We start from the raw sequence: 12,253 nt of genomic DNA on the forward strand, positions 1-12,253 counted from the left end.
CACTTGCCATGGTGACGGAGGAGGAAGAAGCAGCAGATGAGATTAATGGGACGGCTGGTGGTTGGCAAGGCCCACTAGTCCCCATATTAGTGCAGTGAGATTCCCAGACTAACGCATGTTGATTTCTCATGTGCATGCATGTAAACAGATAAATCAGAACAATATTCAAAATATGCAACATGTCACAGGGTCAAATGGCCTCCTCAGAACTGTCAAAAAGAGACAGAGAACTCCAACAGATATACATAGAAAAAATAGAACAACTGGGGTCAGAAATTTTTTAAGTAAATACAAAATCGTTTTTATTTCTACATTAAACATGAATAGAAAAATTTAGTAAAATATCTTTCACCAATAGATATAAAATAGTGTTAAATAATAGGTGGATTTGAGAAAAGGACTCAGATATAGTGAGTGTGGAAGTCTACACTATGCTAAGGCCTCTTTCACACTTCAGTTTTTTACAATCAGTCACAATCCGCCAGGTTTTGAAAAAAACGGATCCGCAATTTTCTTTTGAGGATCCGTTTTTTCCCCCATTGACTTCCATTATTGGCGGATTGTGACGGATTGCCGTCCGTTGCATCCGTTTTTTTGCGGATCCGCCAAAAGTTCCTGTCCGTCACCATCCTCAAAGATTTCAAAACGGAGCTTGCAACGTTTTTTCTGTGGCGGATCCTCCAGACACTCATTTAACCCGAAATTCTTTCTGGGTGCCGGCCAAAAAAAAAAAAATTCTCTCTCTCTCTCTCTCCCTCTCTTTCTTCCTCTCTTTTTTTCCTTTTCCAGGCTGCGATTCCTTTAAAATTCTTCATTTGTCGGATCCGTCAAAAAAACGGACGGGTGCCATCCGTCGTCATCAGTACTACAACGGATCCGCCATCCGTCCTTTTGGCGGATTTTGACTGATGCAAAAAACTGAAGTGTGAAAGAGGCCTAAGAAGTATGATACTGGGACAATCATGAAGAAACCACCGAAGCAATAGGCGCAGGAGGGCATGACATTTGGATGGGCAGATCTTTAGCTTCTGCAGTTTTGTGTTTATAGCGGTGTAGATTTTAAACAAGAGTGTGTGCCTGGTGTGCCACTGTGAGGAGGGTGGGGCTTATTTAGGTGATGTAACTCTGTCTCTTTTGTGAAGATGGTGGGGCTGGTCTCTCTCTGTGAGGGGGGTGGGGGTTTATATAGAGGACGTAAATTGTCTTTCTACCACTTTCTTTCACCAGATGGAATGGAGAAGACATCAGACAGGGAAGTATAATACTGGGGGTTTATCACTTCACATTATAGCTGGCTCCTACATCATGTATGGGATTAATATTACCTCAGAAATTCATGTAGCCACTCAAGGGGTCATCACTTCACATTACAGATGATAGGAGAACATTCACCTCAGACATTGTGTATTTTCAGCTTCTGCATCATGTATGGGATCAATATTACACCCGAATTCATGTATCTGCCATGTTTCCTCATGTCTGCAGTGTAAGGAAGTGTAATACTGAGGTCATCACCACATTACAGATAATTTTAGGAGCACCTTCATCTCAGACATCATGGATTAGTGTAGTTTCAGCTCCTACATCATAAATGGGATTAGCATTACCTCAGAGATTCATGTGGCCACCATGTTCACTAGTGTGGCTGCGACAGGTCTACTGGGTCTGCCATTAACATGGTGGAGCTGGGTTTACTGGACATTGGTGAGAGGAGAGCAGTTGGGGGATGGTATATGTATATGAGAGGATGAGAGGACAGAGCATGGACACATACATTGTCTGCCATTAGTTCTGTGGGCACATTTGTTTGAGATAAGGGTACCGTTACACATAACGATATCCCAGTGATCCCACCAACGATCCGATGTAGATGGGATCGCTGGGACATTGTTAGCTGATTACTTGTGAGCTGTCACATAGACAGCCCCTCCAGCGATCAGGCCCAGCGAGCACGCTGGTTACCAATGTAAACATCGGGTTTCTAAGGGCTGCAGGGCCCTTAGAAACCCGATGTTTACCCTAGATACCAGCGTGCACTGCAGGAAGGGCAGGAGGTGGAGGCAGAGCGGCGCACAGACTGGAGTAGCTCTGCAATCTCCACCTCCCGCCCTGCCTGCAGTGCACGCTGGTATCTAGGGTAAACATCGTGTTTCTAAGGGCCCCGCGGCCCTTAGAAACCCGATGTTTACATTGGTAACCAGCGTGCAGCGTCACTCATTGCTGGCTCCCACTGCCATATGCAAAGATGCGCGCTGGCCAACGGGAGACCAGCGAAGAAAAAACGGGCCAGGACGATCCAGCACGATCAGCGATACCCCGCGGGGGGGCCGATCGTTGCTGGATGTCACACACAGCGATCTCGCTGGAGAGATCGCTGATGTGTCACAAAATCAGCTATCTCAGCCAGCGAGATCGCTGTGTGTAACGGGCCCTTAAGGGTGAAAGGGGAAGAGTTGGGGGGATGGGGTGTGTTGAGGAGGAGTGGCTGTACTTCATGGCAATGCTGTGTGTAATGGCCTTGCTGTGCTGATTATTTTCTCTCCCCTTCCCATTTATGGAGTCGTATGACCTGTATGTGACCTCATCTTTGCTATATGCTGATTAGAGTTGAGCGACTTTGGTCGGATCGGGTTTCGTGAAACCCGAATGAAACAAAATAAGTTTCAGATGAAACTCGTCCGACTAGAGCAAAACAAAGTCGGAGTTTCGTCCGACTTTTATTTCCCATTGACTTGCATTGGGGTCGGGTTTCGGACAAAACTCCGACTTTGTTTTGCTCTAGTCGGACGAGTTTCATCTGAAACTTATTTTGTTTCATTCGGGTTTCACGAAACCCGATCCGACCAAAGTCGCTCAACTCTAATGCTGATCATTTTGCGTGTACAGATTCAGTATAATCGGGTTGCTTTCACTATATATGTGGTATCTGTGTAAAGGCTCCATCCAAATGTGCTGTATACTTATCATGGATACATACCTGAGGTACATGTAATCGAACCAAGTATAATATGTTACTACACCTTTAAGAGGCCATAAATTGTGATGGCTATCTCAGGATTGATCCTTACCCATATTGGTCCCAGTGTGACACCAGACTGTCAGCCCCATGTTATGGTGGAGTGATAAAGATGTGTTGTGCCTGGTGAAACCAAAACAGCAGGCATCTCTACTTCTATAACTGCTGATGGGCTCTCACTCCGACTGTAAAGGATAAAACAAGTGGAGGTTCTACAGTCGGAGACCTATGTGAGAGCACTTGCCATGGTGACAGAGGAGGATGAAGCTGCAGATGCAGTTAATAGGATGGCCCGTGGTTGCAAGGCCCACTAGTCCTCATTTTAGTGCAGTGAGATTCCGAGACTAAAGGTACTGTCACACTTAGTGATGTACCAGCGATCCCGACCAGCGATATGACGCGGTCAGGATCGCTGGTACATCGCTAAGTGGTCGCTAGTGAGCTGCCACACAGGCAGATCTCACCAGCGACATTGCTGGGGACGGGGGTCGCTACTTACCTGTCAGACGCGGCGATCCTGCGTCCTCCCGCCCGCGTCCACGCGTCGCTCGTCGTCACAGCAGGAAGCCCAGCAGGAAGCTGAGGACGAGAAACGGTCCTGGACGTTCTTGCGCGATCAGCGATAACCAGCAGGGGGAGCGGGTTGTAGGTAAGTATCAAACACAGCGATATCGCTAGCAATATCGCTATAACGTCACAAGTTATAGCGATATTGCTAGCGATATCTCTTAGTGTGACATGCCCTTTAGGCATATTGATCTAGCATGTGCATGCATGTAGCAGTCAAATTATTGCAATATTTGCATCTATCGAGTAGTTTTGGAAATAATTGGCAGGTAATGCAAGTTGGGTCATCCTATGCGGTCTCAAAAAAGACCAGGCTAGGCAACCCTTGCCACCCCTGTGGACTGTAGACCCGTGACCGCTGCTTGCCACAGCCAGAGTTGGTGTTGAGGAAGCAGTGTTTGTTGTGGTTGCATCACTCCTGGTCAGTGCGGCATACTGCAATGTTGCCTCCTTATCTTCTTCCCCCTCCACCTTCTCCGCTGAGCTACTCATCTGCATGCCTCTGGGTTCACACCAAGTGGGATCTAGAACCTCAATGTCATCCTCTATGTTCTCAGACTTCCCGCTCTGAGAGTTACTCTCCTCTTCCTGGTCTGACAGCACAGTACAGTCCATGTGTGCCTCAAGTATCTGGGGTTAACATGTGGTGACCGTGGTCTGGATTCTGCTCGGATCTTCCTTTGTCCGTCCCCGGATCAAATAGGAAACATTTTTTTGGCATTGGTGCAGATGCATTCCTCCTCTTGTTTCTGTAAATCTTTGGAGCAGACCTCTGATGGCCATGAAATAGAATATGTGAACAGCTCTGCAGACTTTGGGGGTGCCAGCTCTGAGGATAGTACTGTGTGTGATGTTAAGGTGGAGGTGGAGAGGCCACTGGATGAAGCTCTTGCCATACACTGGAGCTCTTTCTGGCCTTCATCTACAAGGCGTACCTTTGTGCATTTGCCAAAGAAAGGACTTCAAGTAACCCATCCAGAAACAGTTGTCAAATGTCTTTGGATAGGATGAGATGGTGTTTGTTCAGTAGAGCTTTCAGTAACATTAGCACCTAACCCACGAACACGTCAAACACCAAGCCTATTCCCCTTTCCACCTTTCACCACGACCGCACTTTTTCCCACTCATGTTGAATGTACACTTCCTCTCTTTTAACCAACCCTAGGCCCAGACTTGTCAATTACCTATCACTAAATTAACAATCAGTATTTATTTATTTATTTGTTGAGATAGTGTGCCTGTACCACAATATTAGCCCAAAACATTATGATTTGGAAATGTGGCTTCCTGCCTGCAAAACAATAGTAGCCCAGATTAGTTTGATTAGGAAATGTGGCCTCAGTCGTGACAGGACCACAATATTAACCCAATCGATATAGATTAGGAATAGTGGCCTCCTGCCTGCACAGCACTATTCACACAAACTAGTTAGATGTTGGGAGGTTGATTTCACACAGAGTCCCATCTAGCTGAAGAAACTGACAATAAACCACCTAACTATGACAACTTGCAGCAGTAGGAGCAGCCTCTCTGCGTTGTTAGGGTCCCGTCACACACAGCGATCTCGTTAGCGAGATCGCTGATTTTGTGACACATTAGCGATCTCGCCAGCGAGATCACTGTGTGTGACGGGGATCAGCGACCGGCCCCCCTGCCAGGTATCGCTGATCGTGCTCGAGCGCCCTGGGCCGTTTTTCGATCGCTGTTCTCCCGCTGCCGAGCACGCATCGCATGTGGCAGCGAGAGACCAGCGATCAGCGACGCTGGACGCTGGTTTCTAATGTAAACGTCGCGTATCCAGGAGCCGCAGCTCCTGGATACCCGCTGTTTACCTTGGAAACCGGTGTACACGCTGGTTTCCAAGGTAAACAGCGGGTATCCAGGAGCCACGCGGCTCCTAGATACCCGATGTTTACCTTTGAAACCAGCGTGTATGCCGGTTTCCAAGGTAAACAGCGGGTATCCAGGAGCCGCGGCTCCTGGATACCCGACGTTTACATTAGAAACCAGCGTCCAGCGTCGCTGGTCCTGATCGCTGGGGCTGTCTATGTGACAGCTCACCAGTGATCAGCCTAACTATGTCCCAGGGATCCCATCCATGTCGGATCATTGGTGGGATCGCTGGGACATCGTTATGTGTGACGGGGGCTTTACACTGCCAAAATGGCACCCAAACAATTTGTCTGCATTTTATATGAAGAGGGACATGTGATTGTGTGATTGCGGTAGCCAATGAAAGAAGTCCTTGTGCCTGGACGTTGTGGATGGTTTCTGTGAACTGATTGGCTTCCGGAATCTACAAGCATTAAGATAATAAAAAAAAATAAAATGGAAAATAACAGTCTGCCTCTCCTCCGGCCCCTCCCCACCACCTCCCCTCATGAAATACAGCACCACTCTCCCAGCCAAAGTCCTAACAAAAGCATTATTGGAAACGCAATCATTTACCGAATTGCACCCACATTTTGCCGACTGAGTGAAAATGCTTGGGAATCCAATTACGAATATGAATGAGCTATGTTTGTGCTGAATTTGAGATTGGCTAACGATTTCCAAACAAGTTCGCTCATCTCTATTGAGATCAGTATATGTTAAGACAGCTTGAAAATACTCCTACCTAAAAATTATTTGTTGCTCCTCAGTTTTGTGTGCAAGTTCTCCAGGAATCCCAACATTCCCATAACCAGAAATTTTTGTTGGCAAACCAATGTTCAGGATAGTAGTAAACATATGACTGCTCTGCTCTTCTGTAATCTCGGATACTAACCACGTTTTATTTCTGATTTGGTCTCCGAGATAGATACACCAGAAGCAGATATATTGATGGATAGGTTGCAGTTTATCTGGCTTGAGGTTAAAGAGAACTGGAGGAGGGCACAAGGTAGATAGACCTCTTCTCCTAATAATAGGTGAATAAGTGGGCAATTAATCAATTAGCTGTCTGTTTGAAACCACCTCCTGGATACCCAATGTATTTTACAAATCCCTGCTTATTGTATACTCTCCAATTCATCCTCTTATAAGTCCTCTTCCTGACTGTGTTGGTTGCAAGCAGTCTGCAGTATAAAGTATAAAACAGTCTAGATTCCCGATTCCTGGATAGTGAGAAGGTCCTAGAGTACCTTTTATATTGAAGAGAGTATGGACCAGAGGAGAGATCTTGGATTTCAGCAGATAACATTAATGCCAACAACTTGATCAGAAAATACCACCAGTCATTTGCATATAAATCTGGTTACCTTGTCCCAATGTTAGAGGTATACCGGGATGTGTAATGCTCCATTCCCTTCCTTTATGTATAACTGTATATATATATATATATATATATATATACACACTCCCCGACAGAAGTTATGTCGCTTATCCACATTATGTAAATAAAGGCAGCTTATCACCTGACGTTAAATTAATCCCTTGGTTGTATAAATTATTCCTTTGAAAGCTGAAACCCTCCGATGTGGTTGAGGTTAAGAAAATAAATGGGCATCAATGCAGAAATATTGATCATTTAATGGACACAGAATGGTCAGATTTTGGCAAGACAAAAGTTTTGTCGGCCACAGAAAGTAATGTGATATTCAAAATAATAATTAACTTAAAATACAAATATATGTTTCATAACATTGGTGAATGAAGTTGTGGTGCTATTAGAGTCATATTTAATATTTTGTGAGACTTCCATGAGCTTGAAGGACTGCATCCATGCGGTTCAACAATGATTCATACAATTTATTAATGAAGTCATCAGGAATAGCAAAGAATGCAGTCTTACATGCCTCCCAGAGTTCATCTAGATTCTTTGGTTTTGTCTTCCAAGCTTCCTCTTTCATCCTACCCCAAACATCCTACCCCCAGTAAAGGAGACACAGTCCAGTATAACTTGAATGTTTTCTTTACTTAGAACACAACACATTATATCCACAGTTGGCACATCATGGAATTCACATTCAACTTCACTTGTTTCATTATCTTTCCCTATTTCACTGATGCTTCTGTGCGGCACACGTCCTGACAGGACCATCTTAGCCTGCTTCCCAAATTCTTCCTGGCCTAACTTCACCATGATCATAATTCCTTCTGCCTGTTTCACCCCAGACTCAAAATCATTAGCCACCCGGTTTTGTCTGCCTCTGGTAAAGCATCCGGCCCGTCTATACCGTTCCGTTTGAAGCTCCAACTTCCTTCAGTCTCTCACTCCAACTGACTCCCGCCCTAAAGGCGTCCGCCCAGGCTATGAGTCACCACATCTTCCTTCTCCTGTACTGGCCCACTGAAATGATGCCCAGTGGTCGTGGATAACGTGGGCTGCAGCTACTTACAGTTGTGGCCAAAAGTATTGACACCCCTGCAATTCTGTCAGATAATACTCACTTTCTTCCTGAAAATGATTGCAAACACAAATTCTTTGGTATTATTATCTTCATTTAATTTGTCTTAAATGAAAAAACACAAAAAGAATTGTCCTAAAGCCAAATTGGATATAATTCCACACTAAACATAAAAAAGAGGGTGAACAAATGTATTGGCACTGTTCAAAAAATCATGTGATGCTTCTCTAATTTGTTTAATTAACAGCACCTGTAACTTACCTGTGGCACCTAACAGGTGTTGGCAATAACTAAATCACACTTGCAGCCAGTTGACATGGATTAAAGTTGACTCAACCTCTGTCCTGTGTCCTTGTGTGTACCACATTGAGCATGGAGAAAAGAAAGAAGACCAAAGAACTGTCTGAGGACTTGAGAAACCAAATTGTGAGGAAGCATGAGCAATCTCAAGGCTACAAGTCCATCTCCAAAGACCTGAATGTTCCTGTGTCTACCGTGGGCAGTGTCATCAAGAAGTTTAAAGCCCATGGCACTGTGGCTAACCTCCCTAGATGTGGACGGAAAAGAAAAATTGACAGGAGATTTCAACGCAAGATTGTGCGGATGTTGGATAAAGAACCTCGACTAACATCCAAACAAGTTCAAGCTGCCCTGCAGTCCGAGGGTACAACAGTGTCAACCCGTACTATCTGTCGGCGTCTGAATGAAAAGGGACTGTATGATAGGAGACCCAGGAAGACCCCACTTCTTACCCCGAGACATAAAAAAGCCAGGCTGAAGTTTGCCAAAACTCTGAAAAAGCCTAAAACGTTTTGGAAGAATGTTCTCTGGTCAGATTAGACAAAAGTAGAGCTTTTTGGGCAAAGGCATCAACATAGAGTTTACAGGAGAAAAAAGAGGCATTCATAGAAAAGAACACGGTCCCTACAGTCAAACATGGCGGAGGTTCCCTGATGTTTTGGGGTTGCTTTGCTGCCTCTGGCACTGGACTGCTTGACCGTGTGCATGGCATTATGAAGTCTGAAGACTACCAACAAATTTTGCAGCATAATGTAGGGCCCAGTGTGAGAAAGCTGGGTCTCACTCAGTGGTCATGGGTCTTCCAGCAGGACAATGACCCAAAACACACTTCAAAAAGCACTAGAAAATGGTTTGAGAGAAAGCACTGGAGACTTCTAAGGTGGCCAGCAATGAGTCCAGACCTGAATCCCATAGAACACCTGTGGAGAGATCTAAAAATGGCAGTTTGGAGAAGGCACCCTTCAAATATCAGGGACCTGGAGCACTTTGCCAAAGAAGAATGGTCTAAAATTCCAGCAGAGCATTGTAAGACACTCATTGATGGTTACCGGAAGCGGTTGGTCACAGTTATTTTGGCTAAAGGTTGTGCAACCAAGTATTAGGCTGAGGGTGTCAATACTTTTGTCTGGCCCATTTTTGGAGTTTTGTGTGAAATGATCAATGTTTTGCCTTTTGCTTCATTCTCTTTTGTGTTTTTTCATTTAAGACAAAGTAAATGAAGATAATAATACCAAAGAATTTGTGTTTGCAATCATTTTCAGGAAGAAACTGAGTACTATCTGACAGAATTGCAGGGGTGTCAATACTTTTGGCCACAACTGTAATGTTGTGTGGCTGCCGAGCCGTCCTGGGCCTATAGCCCTTGTGGACACTTGGGGCACCCTGGCCCTGTCTGACTAACTTCCCCTCTGCTCTAACCTTGTCTCTCGGCCACCCCTCCTACACTTAACCCTATACTACCCACTAACTATGCTATCTACTAGAGTGCCTCATTCTAGTGTCCAACCAAGAATACTACACTTTCCCTAAACTATACAAGGAATGTAGTAAACATTTTCACACTATATACAATGAAAAACATGAAAGCACAGTAATGGTAATATCCAGAAGGGGTAGTAGTATCATATTATAATTAGGTAGTACATATAGCAATACCAGTAAGCAAAAGGCATCAATGAACATTACTAAACCAACCCCTTTACATACTCATTGGCCACTGTGTCTGTCCTCCAGCATGGAGCCTCTGAAGGGAAGGGAGAGCTAGAGACCCGGCACCTACCAACCTGAGCTGTGAGAGAAGTAGTGCAGTACCCACTGTGTGTGCTGCTCCTTGTGAAAATGGTTCCTGGCCTGCTGTCAGCAACACAGTACATGTGTGTGTATAAGTGTGTGCCATGTACGTGTATGTGTGCCATGTACGTGTGTGTGCCATGTACATGTTTGTGTATAAGTGTGTGCCATGTACAGTGGGGAAAAAAAGTATTAAGTCAGCCACCAATTGTGCAAGTTCTCCCACTTAATAAGATGAGAGAAGTCAGTAATTGACATCATAGGTAGACCACAACTATGAGAGTCAAAATGAGAAAGCAAATCCAGAAAAAAAATGAGAAAGCAAATCCAGAAAATCACCTTGTCTGATTTGGCAAGATTTAGTTTGCAAATTACGGTGGAAAATAGGTAGTTGGTCATTAAGAAAAGTTCATCCCAATATTTTGCTATATCCTTTGTTGGCAATGACAGAGGTCAAACATTTTCTGTAAGTCTTCACAAGGTTGGCACACACTATTGGAAGTAAGTTGGCCCATTCCTCCATGCAGATCTCCTCCTCTGAACATTTGAAAGTGGTCTCTTAATTTTTGCCAGAGCTGTATATGTAGATGGATGGGTATAGACACACAGTGGCAGTGTGTGTGTGTCTGTATCATGCACATTTTTATATACCAGCTGCACAGACAAGAGTTCATACATATAAACATGTTGGCAAACGTCCAGCGAATGTGCAAGATGCTGTTCATTCATCGGGTGATTGGATTGTTTATGGCAGAACATAAATCATTGTACTCAGCAGCACATCATTGGTGTAAGCTGCAGATATGCTGCTAATCAGAGCTGTGGAGTCGGTAAGCCAAACCTCCAACTCCGACTCCTTAACTTCCCTGACTCCCGACTCCACTTGCCAAATTACTATGACAAAAGTACATCACATCCTGCACCCAATGTATTATAAATAGAGATGGGCGAACCTGAACAGTAAATTCGGCATCTGTACCGAACACCTACTGTTCGTGCACTTCACCAGGAAGTCCGTGTTACTGTAAAGTCTGAGAACCACTGGTGACTGAGCTGCTGCGAGCACAGCTTCAGTGACCAGCAGTGACGTCATCGAGGTTACCTCCAGTCACTGACGCTGCATTCGCAGCAGTTCAGTCACCAATGGTTCTCAACCTGGACGGCTGCATCTTGGCACCGTCCAGGATGAAAACTATTCATCCCCCAGACATGGATTACGGCATGGAGACAGAACGACCGATAGGTGAGGGACATTGTTGTTTTTTTATTTTAGTTTTATTACAGGAGAATGAGGGCTTCGGTGGAATTAGGCGTCAGGCGAGTATAACTTTGTTTGTTATTTTTAAATAAAAATGGAAAACTGTGTTTAGTCTTATTTCTAATAAAACACTTTATTCTGGCTGTGTCTTTATTTACCATGTAACTATAGGATTAGTAATGGACTGGTGTCTTATAGAAGCCTCTCCATTACTAAGCCATGGGCTTGATGTCACCTGACAATACAAAGGTGACATCAACCCCACTAATATGAACCCCACTTGCCACCGAGACAAGGCAAGTGGGAAGAGCCGGGCAAAGCACCAAAAATGGCACATCTAATAGCTGTGCCTTTTCTCTTCAGCTGCGGGCTGCTATTTTTAAGCTGGGGGGGCAATATCTGCCCCTTACGAGCCTGAGAATACCAGCCCCCAGCTGTCTGCTTTAGCAAGGCAGGTTGTCGAAAATGGGGGACCCCACAACGGTTTTTTAAAATTATTTAAATAAAAAAATGCGTGTGGACCTTCTAATTCTTGATAACCAGCTCTGTTGAAGCTGACAGCTGAGGGTTGCAGCCCCCAGCTGTGAGTTTTGCATGGCTGGTTATCAATAGTAGGGGGGAACCCAAGCCGCTTTTTTTTTTAAATTATTTATTTACAGTGCAGGAGCCAGCTAATGATTACACCCATAAGCCACTCCTGATCTTGCTGTTATTAGCAGAAGTGGGTGACGGATGATGGGAGCTGTAGTCCCATCAGCTGACACCAGTGACCGGAGGAAAACTTTATACCTCCGATCACAGCTGAGCCCTCACACTGTCTTTTGACAGCGTGGGAACCACGGCTCTCTGACTGGCGGGGATGATTTCACCGCTGATCAGAAGAGATGTTTGCCGTGCTGTCATGCATATGACAGCTTGGCAAACACTGGATGTTCTGGCCCCCCAGTCAAGTGAATTGAGTCCGGGTTCGGGTCCAGGTACTCTTCTGGTACC

Source organism: Dendrobates tinctorius, unplaced genomic scaffold (genome assembly GCF_039654945.1).
Source record: "Dendrobates tinctorius isolate UK_male_01 unplaced genomic scaffold, ASM3965494v1 ptg000057l, whole genome shotgun sequence".
Classification (NCBI taxonomy): Eukaryota; Metazoa; Chordata; class Amphibia; order Anura; family Dendrobatidae; genus Dendrobates; species Dendrobates tinctorius.